This window comes from Rhodnius prolixus, unplaced genomic scaffold (genome assembly GCF_049639745.1).
Source record: "Rhodnius prolixus isolate KJV_2025 unplaced genomic scaffold, Rpr scaffold_6, whole genome shotgun sequence".
In the NCBI taxonomy this organism is placed as follows: Eukaryota; Metazoa; Arthropoda; class Insecta; order Hemiptera; family Reduviidae; genus Rhodnius; species Rhodnius prolixus.
Window position 1 is genome coordinate 33,583,530 of NW_027411634.1, and position 12,576 is coordinate 33,596,105.

Sequence of the window (12,576 nt, forward strand, 5' to 3'; positions counted from 1 at the left end):
CCTTTTTTGTAAACAACGTAGCGCCTAAACGCGTAAACCGATTTTCATGAATGAGGTGTCATTCGATTCGGAATTTTATGTAGATGTGTCTTTTGGGGGTCTCGACGCTGCACATCGAATGGTAGAGGAGTAAGCCCCCTTTATGTAAGGCCTCCTCCAAAATTATTATTACTAATTACTCAGTAAATCTTGGCCCGATTTTGATAAAATTTGGTAGGATGATAGGGTTAGGGCTCCCCTACGTAACATCAGAGCGACGTTCTGCTCTTACACTTTTTAACTCACCTAATCAAATATTTTATGCATGAAAAAAACCAGCGTAAGGGTCTGTGACATCTAGTACATTCTAAAAAATATGATACTAGAAGAATGAACAAAATGTTGGGTACTTGCTGATTTGTGTACCTTTTGGCGTTTAATCAACTCTTATACTTAACTTTTAAAACTGTAAATTTTTGTTAAGAAGATTTTAAGAAAATTCAATTACAAACTGCGGTAACAAAAAGTCGAGTGAGTGTACACCCACAAAGTTTTCCTTCAGAAAAGTAGAATTATATTGCATACATTAATAGAAAATAAATAACGCAAAGAGAAAATTGAAAATGCCAAGCTGCAGGTGTCACCCATTGTTTACAATGAACGAACGCCCATCCAGGATTTTCTATTTTCACATTTTTTTTCTCTCTCTCTTTCCGGCTCTCTAGAGTAGAGGAAGCAGGTGGCGCGATAGGTGGAGCGGACACTGAGTTATACTGGCAGTGTTTCACCGTTTTAGAAACTAGAAAGAGCGGCAGGAAAAATATAAAATAAATAACAATAAAAAGGCAAAAGTAAAAACTGGCAAGTATAACTATTTATGGTATGAACCACAAAGTTTTTAGCAATAATGTTTTAACCATAATTAATAGTTTCTATTTATGATTTTCACTTTGGTACAAAGTTGTTTTTTTTAAAGCCATTTGTTATCATTTATTTATTGCTAAGTAAAATTATTTCCCACTGTTATTATTACATTTGGGATTTTTTTTTTGTTTTTTTGGCATTGGCTTCCGCCATACAGCCAGCATCGTCTAGGTGCTTATCACTAGAATATCACTCACTCTCCATTCTTACCTACAAATACATTCGCTTCACACATTCATCCCTCTACTATAAATACAACTATTCACATAAACTACTGCTAATGGATGGAGCAGCACTCTGTGCTCCTGCCATCCTTATAGCTTAACCAAAATTAAAATCACGTAATCCTTCTCTAAGGGATTCTGTTTGTCCTTTTTTAATTTCTATTTTTCCCAAATCTATAAAAAGTGTTGCCCCAATCAAGTCAAAACTTAGTCAAGCACGCTGTATCATTTAATACGCTAACAAATGTTTAGTCTTTCTAGTCAATGTTCATCCCAAAAGACGAGGTGTGGCTATTAAATAACGAGACTATTGCTGTAAAACATTTTATTTTAAATTTATATATATTTAGTTATTATCACCTTCAATATACAACCCTCCCCCATCCCTGCAACGCTCCATGTGAATTTACCATTGTTCCAAACAGTGCTGGAAGTCTTATTCTATGAGCTCCTGCACCACTCGTACCGCTTTTTCTTTCACAGCTTCAACGGACTGTGAAATCCTGTTCCTTTTAATGCAGATTTGACTTTGGGGAACAGATAAAAGTCCACATGGGGCCAGGTCACAGGCGAATAAGGCCGGTTGGCCTAAAACTGGGATGTTGTACTTGGGCTAGAAACGTCGTCTTGACAGACAATGCAGTGTGAGCCGGCGCGTTGTCTTGATGGAGAACCCCGTGACTTGTTCTTTCACAAAGCGGGCCGTTTTTTTCTTTACTCTTACACGAAGTTAAGCAAGCACCTCACGGTAGTAATGTTGATTTAATTATAATCGATATTTTCATCCGTTTTGGACGTGGAAGAGCGACCCGGGCGGTCATCATCTCCGACGTCTTCTCGGCCATCTTGGAAACGCTTGAATCACTCAAAAAACTCGCGCACATGATAAACATTCATCGCCAATAAAAGATAAGTTTCAGTAGCGGTTTTACCCAGTTTTGATGTGAAATTTCACGACAATTCGTTGCTCTACTACATGTGTAGTATCATGTTTTCGGCAAAACGAAACTAACACCTCTTACACAAACACATCAGGTTCCGGTCAGACAGATTTCTCTACAAAAACACGTGAGACACTGCAATCGAAAGAGAAGGCTTTACGCTGCACAGCTGTCGGTCGTTAAGGATTTGGCGCATGCATAGTTCTTCTGTAGCAGCATCAGTCTCGTAATTTAATAGCCGCACCTCATATTGGACGATATCAGAGGCTGAAAGAGGAATTAAGTTAAAATTATTAGGAACGGAAGTAAGTCTTTAAAGTGTAAAAATGGTTCGCTGACATTTACTTTCGTTCGCCTTTATCTCCTAAAATAAATATAAATAAATAAAATGATATGTACCTACAAAAGTATTTCTGAGGGGGAAAAATTAAATTTAAAAATACATTTAATGAGCTCAGGGGTATTTTAAGTACTGCACAGGAACTAGAATTAATAAATTGACTACACTACGTAGTGCGATATAATTATTGTAGTAAACAATCTGCCATATGTTGTCATCTTTTTTTTAAAAAAACCATTGGCACATTTTCGGATCGTGCAAACAGTTAGTTAGTGGAGTTCTCCTCTAAGGTGTACGAGTACGAAGTACGAAGAAGTACGAAGTACCTCGTACTTCGTAAATGGTAGCTCTATCCATGAGTTTGAAATGCCAAAACGAAATTAAGATTTGGAAAGAACTGGTTCGCAGTAAAAGGAAACTGTATTCACCAAATTTCAATTTATTATATAAACTTTGTTATTGCAAGTTGATGTTTAAAAAATACATATTTCGATTTACATATCCAAATTATGTTTGAATAAGGATATGAAATAATTTCAAGCAACAAAATCCTGGTTGTTTTTGTCTGCGGTCGAATTATTATTTTTTTCTTATCCTTTTGTTATTCATACGTAATAAGTTTTCTCTCTTGAGGATTGGTAGACCCCCAACAGGCAAACATTTCACAATCTAGAATGTCCTCCCTTACCTAAGGAAGATACGAGTGAAAGGGAGAGACACTCCACTCCATTCTCAAAGCCCCTTCCCCCGCTGGCTATGGAGTACCACGAGTGGAGGAGGAGGAGGCAGCGTTGGTTCCCTAGTGGTTCAATTACGTAATAAACAAGTGAGAGCTATGAGAGGAGGATGGCTCCTAACTGGAAGAAGGGAAGGTGGCAAGAAATAGACTGGGCGTAGAAGGCGGTAGTCCTGTTGCAGAATCTCTCTCTCTGCCTGCCCCTCCCGTGTTCCTTTCATTTGAACCTGTGTACAGGGTGTGTAGCGGTGAAGAAAAGGGTATATACACTGTGTACGATGAGGACCAGACCAAAGGGATGAGGCAATGGGAACTGTGGCGCTGGTAGAAGGGAGGTCCCCATGGAAACGGGACATTGACACTACCTTGTCATAGCAAGGTGGAAAACAGAACACAGCTAAGGGGACCCACAGAACTTCGCACACTAAAATATTATTTATCTTAAAATTATTCACCAAACCAGAAAATTAATTGATAAATACTGTATTTAATTAGTTATATAAAAGAAAAACAAAAATGTTTATATTTAAAAAATTATATTGGATACAGAAACTGACATCTTTACAAGACAACCTAACTATGAAGTCGTTAAGAAAGTTCTTCCATAATTAGCTATAGACCAACTGCCTTCCCAATCATATTATCTAATTATTTTGATCATCGACTGTGACGTTATAGTGAAATTTCCTTCAAAAACACGGAAGTCTAACTTCCCAGACCATAAACACATGCCTTCTAATGCTTAACATTGATGTTAAATTCAAAATAATGGAGGATGTACCTCATATCATGACATTTATCTGGTTTGTCAGGTGAAAATATATTCTGACTGTGCCAATAAAAATATTATTATGCCATTACGACACTAAGTAGTTCAGCCTCACACAATAAAGAGAAATCCACTGGGGACCCACCACAATTGTAAAGATTCCAAGTTTTAAGCTGGATTTAATTATCTCTTGAATATTTTAGGCATTAAAGTAATTCGAACCAAATTTTTCATGGCAGTAATATCAATCATTACATCTGGAATATCATGTCAGATTAGAAACGGGGCAATAAAAATCTAAAATTAAAAGTTGGTAAAATACCTTGGACTGTACCTAGACAAACGGTTGACATGGAATCCCCCAGACTAGACTGAAAAGACAAGAAACTAACCAACGCTACAAAACTACTCGCCAGACTACTTGACAAACGATCGAAACAAAACAAAAGACTTTTATACCTGTTGTTACTGCGACCTAATTGGTCATACGGCATTGAAGTATGGGGGATCGACTAAACGTTCCAATTCTCTACGCATTCAGACTTTACAGTCCAAAAATACTACGAAAACTACTTAACGCTCCATTCTATATTTCTAACCTCACCAACCCATAATGACCTCAAAATCCTTTTCATTAACGACCTTACTAAAACTCGTCTCTTAAAATTTCCTTCCTCTATAGCAGTTCATCCTAATCCTTTAATTGAACACTTATCTTCATCCACATTACCAGGTAATCCTCCAAGAAGATTGAAGAGAAGATGGCCCTGCGATCTACTCTCCTCATAAGAGCAGTATAGTGCATCTATTCACGTTAATGGAGTGTCGCCACTGGGTGCCTTCTCCTATCTCCAATCAAGACTCTATATATTACATCGCATTTGCTTGTTGCAACAACCGTTGCAGTCGCAAATTTCAAGAAAAAGATTAAAAAATATGTACATATACAGGGTGACCAGAGTTATATGCTCCACCCACTTTTTTTTTAAACGGCGGGAAATTTCGAAAAAATAAAAAACACGTATTTAATCATTTTTAGTCTAGTTTATTTTCAGTGATTGACCCATTTTTTTTAAACCCCTGTATCTCGAGATACAGCATCCAACTTTTGTTTTTCAAATGGAACGTTATATTTTTTGTTGCATATTTTTGTAGTATTTGAGCTCCTAAAAACAACATAAAAAAACCGATTTAGTAAGTGGTAAGTATTAAAATTCCAAGTTTGGAGGACATTTTATCGAAGTCTTGAGAGTGTTCTTGCTTTTTTATTTTACAAAAAAAAAATGAAAAATCTTAACGAAATAGTGCTTTTCCACACTCTTTCTTCATTTTATCGGATTTTTCCAGGATGAACGACAAGGAAAGCACTTCAATTCCCCCAAGTGGGACCAAAAATATAAAGCTTAGTTAGTGTGACCGTGTGTACGGGTGTTCTGTAATAGTGTGTGTGTGTGTGTGCAGCAGTTGTTGTCTCTTTTTCTTTCAGTTCAAACCTCACTCCTGTCCCTTGAAGCTTTATACTCAAGGGCGGACTCCAAGAACTTCTACTTCTCTAACTTCCTTCTTACCAACATTTTCTTTCTTACCCTCCGTACCACACACTGTCATCATTTCCCCCCAACCACGCAGCAATCCATACACCCCAAGAGACATTCCCAGTTTCTGGGAAAGCAATGCACGGACCGGTCCCTCTCTATGTTGGCTGACGAGAGAGAGAGAGACAGAAGCAGAGCAGTGGGTTTGGAAGTGAAGAAGAAGAAGAAGAAGAAGAGGACAGTATGAGATAGGAAGCCGAGTTCAAAGGGCACTCAAAAGGAATCTTGACAGACTTTGACTTAACATGCTCCACGGATTGCACAAGTGCTTCTATATCCCTGGGTCTGGGTCTAACTGTGTGAGCCAGGTTACCTTCCCCTTTTAACTCCATCCTTTGCGCACACCAGCATTGCTGTGATGGCAACCCGTACGTCCGTCCAAACTATACACTTCTTGGACACAAAGTGTGTGTCCCCCATGGCAGGACTAACATACCAAGTGCTACGCATACCACCGGTAAGCATTAATACTTTGTCTTAGTGCTTCTTACTCTCTTAAACTTAATGGATACTAGGTCCTTCCTTTCATCACTCCACTACTTTGAAACTCAACTTGTTATAAATTATTTAAATATAAGAAAAAGGTTCGCCTTTCTTAGATATTTGCACTAACTAGTGTATTTCACTTAAGTCTGCAGCACCAATTTTAGAAGGTAAAAACAAAAACTTGTAAGAGAATATAAGAAAAGTGTAAAATACAATCTCTTTTTCTCACTCTACTCCAAAAATGTCTCCCAACTTGAAATACTCCCTGGACTGTAGTTGACTTCAATGAAAATTGAAGTTGAAGCCACCAACAGGAGCGATAGCAGTTTTACACTGGAATAAATGATACCGGTGAGAAAGACGTAGTATAGAAGAACGCGAGAATCTTAGCTCTGTTCGTGCGCCATGCTCCAGAATATTATTTAAGATCAAAATAATTAAGCAAAATTCCAAATTTAGAGAAAAATCGGTGCCACTTTATAAATTTTATGGTTTCTGGCAATTTTTTCCCTGTGAAAAGTCTAACATCCGTGCAAATTCAATTTAAAAATATCTCCTTAACAATAACTAACAGTTTAAAACCTTAAAACTAAGGGTTTGTTTGAACGAAAGAAAAAGTTACACAAATCAGCAAGTACCCAACATTACATTCATCACCTCGTAATTTCAGCCAGTACAGAAACGGTCGAAAAAGTTTATTTGTTTTATTTAAATTTGTTATTTTTTTAAAAAAGAAACATTATAGCCGATTTCAATTATTTTTTTAACCAAGTTTTCGACCTTCAGGGCTTTTAACAAATTTTACAGCAACAGATTATAATTTAAATTAATTTGATATAAAAAACACGGTTAACAAATGTTAATAAGCATGGTGTGACTTTTTTTTCTGACTGTGCTTAGGTACTCAGTCCTAAGTTTAAGAGTACCTGAACACAGGACAGTAGACATATACGAGGGTCGTTTGAAAAGTCCGTGGAAAAGGACTTTTTTGTGGGCCAATCGTGGGCGTTTTTCTTGCAGCTCGGTTTTCAAACGGTCCAATAACGATGAATAATATGCACCTGTAATGGTTTTACCCTTTTCCAGGTAGTCGCTGAGGATTATTCCTTGCGAATCCCAAAAGACAGTCGCCATAATCTTTCCGGCCGAAGGAACGGTCTTCGCCTTTTTTGGCGCAGATTCCCCCTTAGTAACCCATTGTTTAGATTGTTCTTTGGTCTCACGAGTGTAGTGATGTATCCATGTTTCATCCACAGTGACGAAACGACGCTTAAAGTCCTGCGGATTCTTCTGGAACAGCTGCAAACCGTCCTTGCAACACTTCACACGATTTCGTTTTTGGTCAAGCGTGAGCAATCGCGGCACCCATCTTGCGGATAGCTTTGTCATGTCCAAATGTTGATGCAAAATATTATGTACCCGTTCATTCGAGATGCCCACAGCACTAGCAATCTCACGCACCTTCACTCTTCTGTCATTCATCACCATATCATGGATTTTATCAATGATTTCTGGATTAGTAACCTGAACAGGGCGTCCAGAACGTTCAGCGTCACTTGTGCCCATATGGCCACTCCGAAAATTTTGAAACCACTTATAAACTGTTCTAATCGAAGGTGCAGAGTCACCATAATGTTTATCAAGCTTCTCTTTAGTCTCCTGAGGCGTTTTGCCTTTCATAAAGTAGTGTTTAATCAACACACGAAATTCTTTTTCGTCCATTTTTTGAAAATCACTCGACTTCCTCGATTCAAACGAATGCCAAACACAAAGAAATAGACCGATCTGGCTGAAACTTGGCGTGTGTTCTTCCAAGAGATGCTACTAACTAAACATAACCTCGATACGCGCCAGTAGTGCTATCTCTCTGACTTTGCACGGACTTTTCAAACGACCCTCGTAATAATTGTTAATAAACCCTAAAAATGACCTAGTCTCTAGGACGAAAGCTTGGCCAAAAAATAAAATATAAGAATTGTGTCTAAAATTAGCAATATTCTTTTTTCTTTTTTGGATTAATGAATACAGTCTCCAAAAAAACGGCGAACAATGGACTAAATATTTGTTTCCATACTTTTTCTTAAGTTATTCATCTATTTGAAGAGAATATATTTAATAGAAAAGGTTGAATTTGGGCACTATTACTATTTCATTGGCAGATCTACCAAACAGTTGCCCTCCTGCAACTGCGATAAGAATAAAATTGGTAAAATTCATTAACTACGAGTATGCACTTTCAAATAATTGTAATAATTTTAATGGCAAATTTTGGAATAATTTTTGGCAAAATATTTTAAAATTGAAAAAAGAAGTAAAACTAGAATTTAAACTTTTCATCAACATAATATTGACTTGAAAAACTTATAATTACTTTCAAAGTAAAAGTAGTTTTCAAAATCAACCATTTGCAAAGTGTATGTTTGAATACAGTTTGAATGTGCTTGAACATATACGACTGATTACCCTGGCATATATCGAGACCAAAGCATTCAAGTTTCCCAATTACACAGCCAAGTACAAGTGGAATACTTGGAACACCGTGTTACACAGGTATATAACTAAGTAAGGGACTTCTAGCTATTCTCATGAGAAGTAGGTCTGCCCAATTAGTGCGTTGGATTAGATACTAGTAGCCGCATACCAGCTACTAGTAATACAGACTTAGCCTATCTAAATTCAAACTATACACTAGTTGAAACCAACTAAAATAGTTACATTCTACAATAACATGTTGGCATTTAATTCTGATTGAACGTAGTAAAAATGTATAAATATTAACGGCTTCTAACAGCTATATAAATCATAAAAGATCCTTCAATGTTATTCCTGTTAAAACTTGCTCTGCAACTAGGACAGTCTCTGACAAAATCAGTACTATTTTGCTGAGAGAATTTTAAAAAAATCAGAATGAAAATCAGGGCAATCTTAACAACATTTCTGCGACTATTAGGGTTTAATTATTTAAATTCAATTCTTGAAATGATGATAAATCGGCTAGTACTGTCATTTTATCAGATAAATTTTGTGGTTTATTTCGATATTTCTCCAGTCAAAATACTAGAATAGAATGGAAACCTGCGGATGGAACCTAGAAATAGGGAGATTTGCATCTTTTCGGACAGCCAGGTTGCACTGAAGGCTCTTGTATCCTTCAGAATGACCTCCTCTCTGGTCTGGGAATGCAGGAAGGCCCTAGAACTACTGGCGCGGCACAAGTTCGGCTGGGTGCCAGAAATCAGAATCAGAAAGCTGATCATCTGGCCAGGAATGGATCTAATACTCCTTTCATCGTCCCAGGAGCCTGTCCTGGGGATCACCAAGGGTTCGGTTCGTGCGGCTTTCAGAGATTGGATCTGGAGGGAGCACGAAAAGAACTGGGTGATGTGTCCTGGGGTGAAACATAGTAAGACTATTGCTTGCCTTGGCTGTGTAAGGAAAGAACCAAAAAGACCCTGTGCTTGGGTAGAAATCAGATTACTCTGATTACAGGTCTATTCACGGGGCACGGTAGGTTCAGGAAGCATCTGCGCAAGGTAGGGCTTATTAGCCTCTCACCTGTTGTTCTATTGCGTTGCAATCGAGCGTTTGCGAAAGGAACGCTGAGGCCTAAGGAGATAGTAGCGCAAAAAGAACTAGTAGGGAAAATAGTGGGATTAACTCAGTTCTTAGAATATTGGATCTGCTACGCCGAAATCCCGGATTCGAATACAGTGACCATTAGATTTTTTCTTCCTAGGAGTTTCTTACATCTCACTGTCCAGATGCTGGCAGTGTAGTGAAAAAAATCTGAGGGCGCCGATGACTTCAGATTATTGTTGCGCCTCAATATGACTTTTTTCCAATGAATTTCTTATCAATTTCCGTTTACAACATGCGAAAACATGTAGATCTGCAAATTTTAATTTGAAAATATTTGTCCAAGAATTGTCTTGCTAAAGTAGTTTGGGAACAGAGTTAAGGATTAGCTCTGTTTAAAGGGTCATTTAAGATTGATGCGGGGTTCATCTATTTTATAATTTAATGGATTAAATAAAATATAACGCTGTTTTTTTTTTTATTTCAGGCGGGGCTTGACATTCAACTTAATAGCTTCAGTAATTTGCAAAGAAAACTTAAACCTTCAAAGAACAAGTTTTATCAACATTCTAAAAGTTTCAGCTGAAGAAAATTAGGTGAGAACTTTACACCAGATTTTTTTCAAATTAAAAGGGGGGAAAACCCCGTAAATTTAAATAAGAAAAACAAAAAAACAAAATGGTTGGCCGAAGAGAATCATGTTTATTCAACGATCGTGGGTCGATTTAAAAGTATAAAAAGACAAAACAAAAGCAAAAAAAAGGGGAACGCGAATGTTGGTGAAAAATGGTTGATACTTATGCAATCTGGCGGTAGGAAGGTCATTTAAATCTTTCACCAAACTAGCCACCACTAAACTAGCCACCGAGAGTTAGTTTAGTAGAAAGGGGGTCAGTTGGCTCCTTGGTGGTAGATAGAGAGAGTGGTATGGGTTCACTTCCGCTCGTGGACTGCATGTTTCCGCTCAGGTCAGTGGTAACTACGGAGTAAGATAGAATTAACAGCGATTTACAACTGTTTCGTGAGGTTTTCTTTTATTATATCCTTTTTCTTATTTGTTCTCATTTCACTTTGTCTAAACTAAAAAACAAAAAAAAATACAAAGCGTTGTTTTGATAAATAGTTATTTTTACTCGAATTGGCTGATTACTCGGAAAATTTGTTGATAGTAAGCAAAGTGTAATCAGGCAATTTTTTTTCCTATCCCAGAAATTACTTGTAGCCACCCCGTTTTTTTTCCTCAATTTAAAAATAAAGTGAAATTTTCTTCTTATTAAGGCGAAGGAGCAAGGAAAAGTAATTCGTAAAACGTGATTTTTGAGTTACGTAGTCCTTGGCCCTCAAATATGGCATAAGAACATTGTCTAGGCCAGCGGTTCCCAACATGGGGTACGCAAAATAAAAGTTATTATGGCGAAAGATATAAAAATTATACAGATATATTATTAATGAGAAAAAAATTATATAATAAATGATTCCTACAACTTCAAATTACAAAATTATTATAATAAAACTGAATAACTTATAAACTGACAAGAATTAAGTACTCATTCGATACTGCAGTAAATGTAAAAATTCGAAAAAATGTTGCTTTAGTTTTGACTAATATTACACATGGCCCGCATATAATTTACTTCTCCTTTATTAACGCTTTGCTGTTTCAATTTACGACCTCTGCAATAGTTATTGGTTTGAAATGTTTACCTATTCATAAATGATCTTTTTAATAGGAACATATCATATGTATAGGTTCTTTACAAGACACATTATATTCAGATTGTTTTGCTGTTAATTTAAAGTTACAATACGTAAAATCAAGAATACGATTATTTATTTTATATACAGGGTGTTCATTTTAAGACGGCTCAAATGCATTTCATGCTTAAACGGTTGATCTGATCGAAAAATGGTAAAGGAAACATTTGTTGCCCGTCACCTCTAGTTTCAGAATATGGGACTTGATTTTAGATTCATGCCCGCATACGCGTCTGACGCGCGACCAAAAGTGAGGGTTTGCAGTTGACCCCCATTTTCATATACACAGTTTTAAAGAGTATAAAAAGTTATGAAAGAAACCGGTTTCTTTCATAACTTTTTATACTCTTTAAAACTGTGTATATGAAAATGGGGGTCAACTGCAAACCCTCACTTTTGGTCGCGCGTCAGACGCGTATGCGGGCATGAATCTAAAATCAAGTCCCATATTCTAAAACTAGAGGTGACGGGCAACAAATGTTTCCTTTACCATTTTTCGATCAGATCAACCATTTGAGCATGAAATGCATTTGAGCCGTCTTAAAATGAACACCCTGTATATTATATATACATGTTAGGGGTACACATTAAGGAAACAATTAGGTAAAGGGGTACACTAATGAAAAAAAATTGGGAACCGCTGGTCTGGGCGATCGAATGTGTGTACCAGGATTCTAAAGATATAGTGTGGCTAAATTGAACGGAATTTAGTGGCATACCGGCAAATGACGCCGTTGATATAATGTTGGTACACCAATTCACAGCAAATGGTTGCAGAATGAAAAGAGTTAACGCCACAAAGGAATGACCATCAATAATCAATAAGAGTAACGTTATGGGCTTAGCAAGAAAACGAACAGTTACCACTCGGATATTGTATGCAATGAAGCCTCGCTTTTCAGACTGTCATTGACTTACCGAGTAATTGGAGGGGAGGCCAGTCGATCGAGATGGCAAAATGGCCGAGGAAGTATTTTAATAGAATGAAGAAGGCTAACGGCAGCATTTTCTACCTGATGAGCGCCACCCTCTGATTGCTGAAAGCTGAAGTTAACCTTTGACGCAAAGGTGGTGTGGAATAAGTCGGATGTTTTTTGCCTCTGTGTTCTTATAAAGGTGCAGAATGTTAGACGCTACTAGATAGGCACGCCAGCAAATTAACAGCGCCGGAAATCCGCTTCCTTTGCCGCCAAAAACTCTCAATCAAATATCTGCACGATTAAAACTCTTTCCAAGTAGAAAAGTAAATAA

General features: G+C 37.2%; 1 protein-coding gene and 1 long non-coding RNA gene across 5 annotated transcripts in view; one reads left to right on the plus strand and one right to left on the minus strand.

Moving 5' to 3' along the window:
- The window catches only part of LOC141460300 (nucleolysin TIAR), a 1,257,025-nt gene that overhangs the window by 1,127,469 nt on the left and 116,980 nt on the right, over positions 1 to 12,576 (minus strand). The gene's annotated exons all lie outside the window — the stretch shown is intronic.
- The window catches only part of LOC141460302 (uncharacterized), a 426,050-nt gene that overhangs the window by 46,571 nt on the left and 366,903 nt on the right, over positions 1 to 12,576 (plus strand). For 3 of the 4 annotated variants that reach the window (XR_012461851.1, XR_012461849.1, XR_012461852.1), the window contains exon 2: positions 10,058 to 10,166. The exons of the other annotated variant lie outside the window; for it this stretch is intronic. This is a non-coding gene — a long non-coding RNA (uncharacterized lncRNA). The remainder of the gene's footprint in view (positions 1 to 10,057; positions 10,167 to 12,576) is intronic. 4 annotated transcript variants of the gene reach the window in all.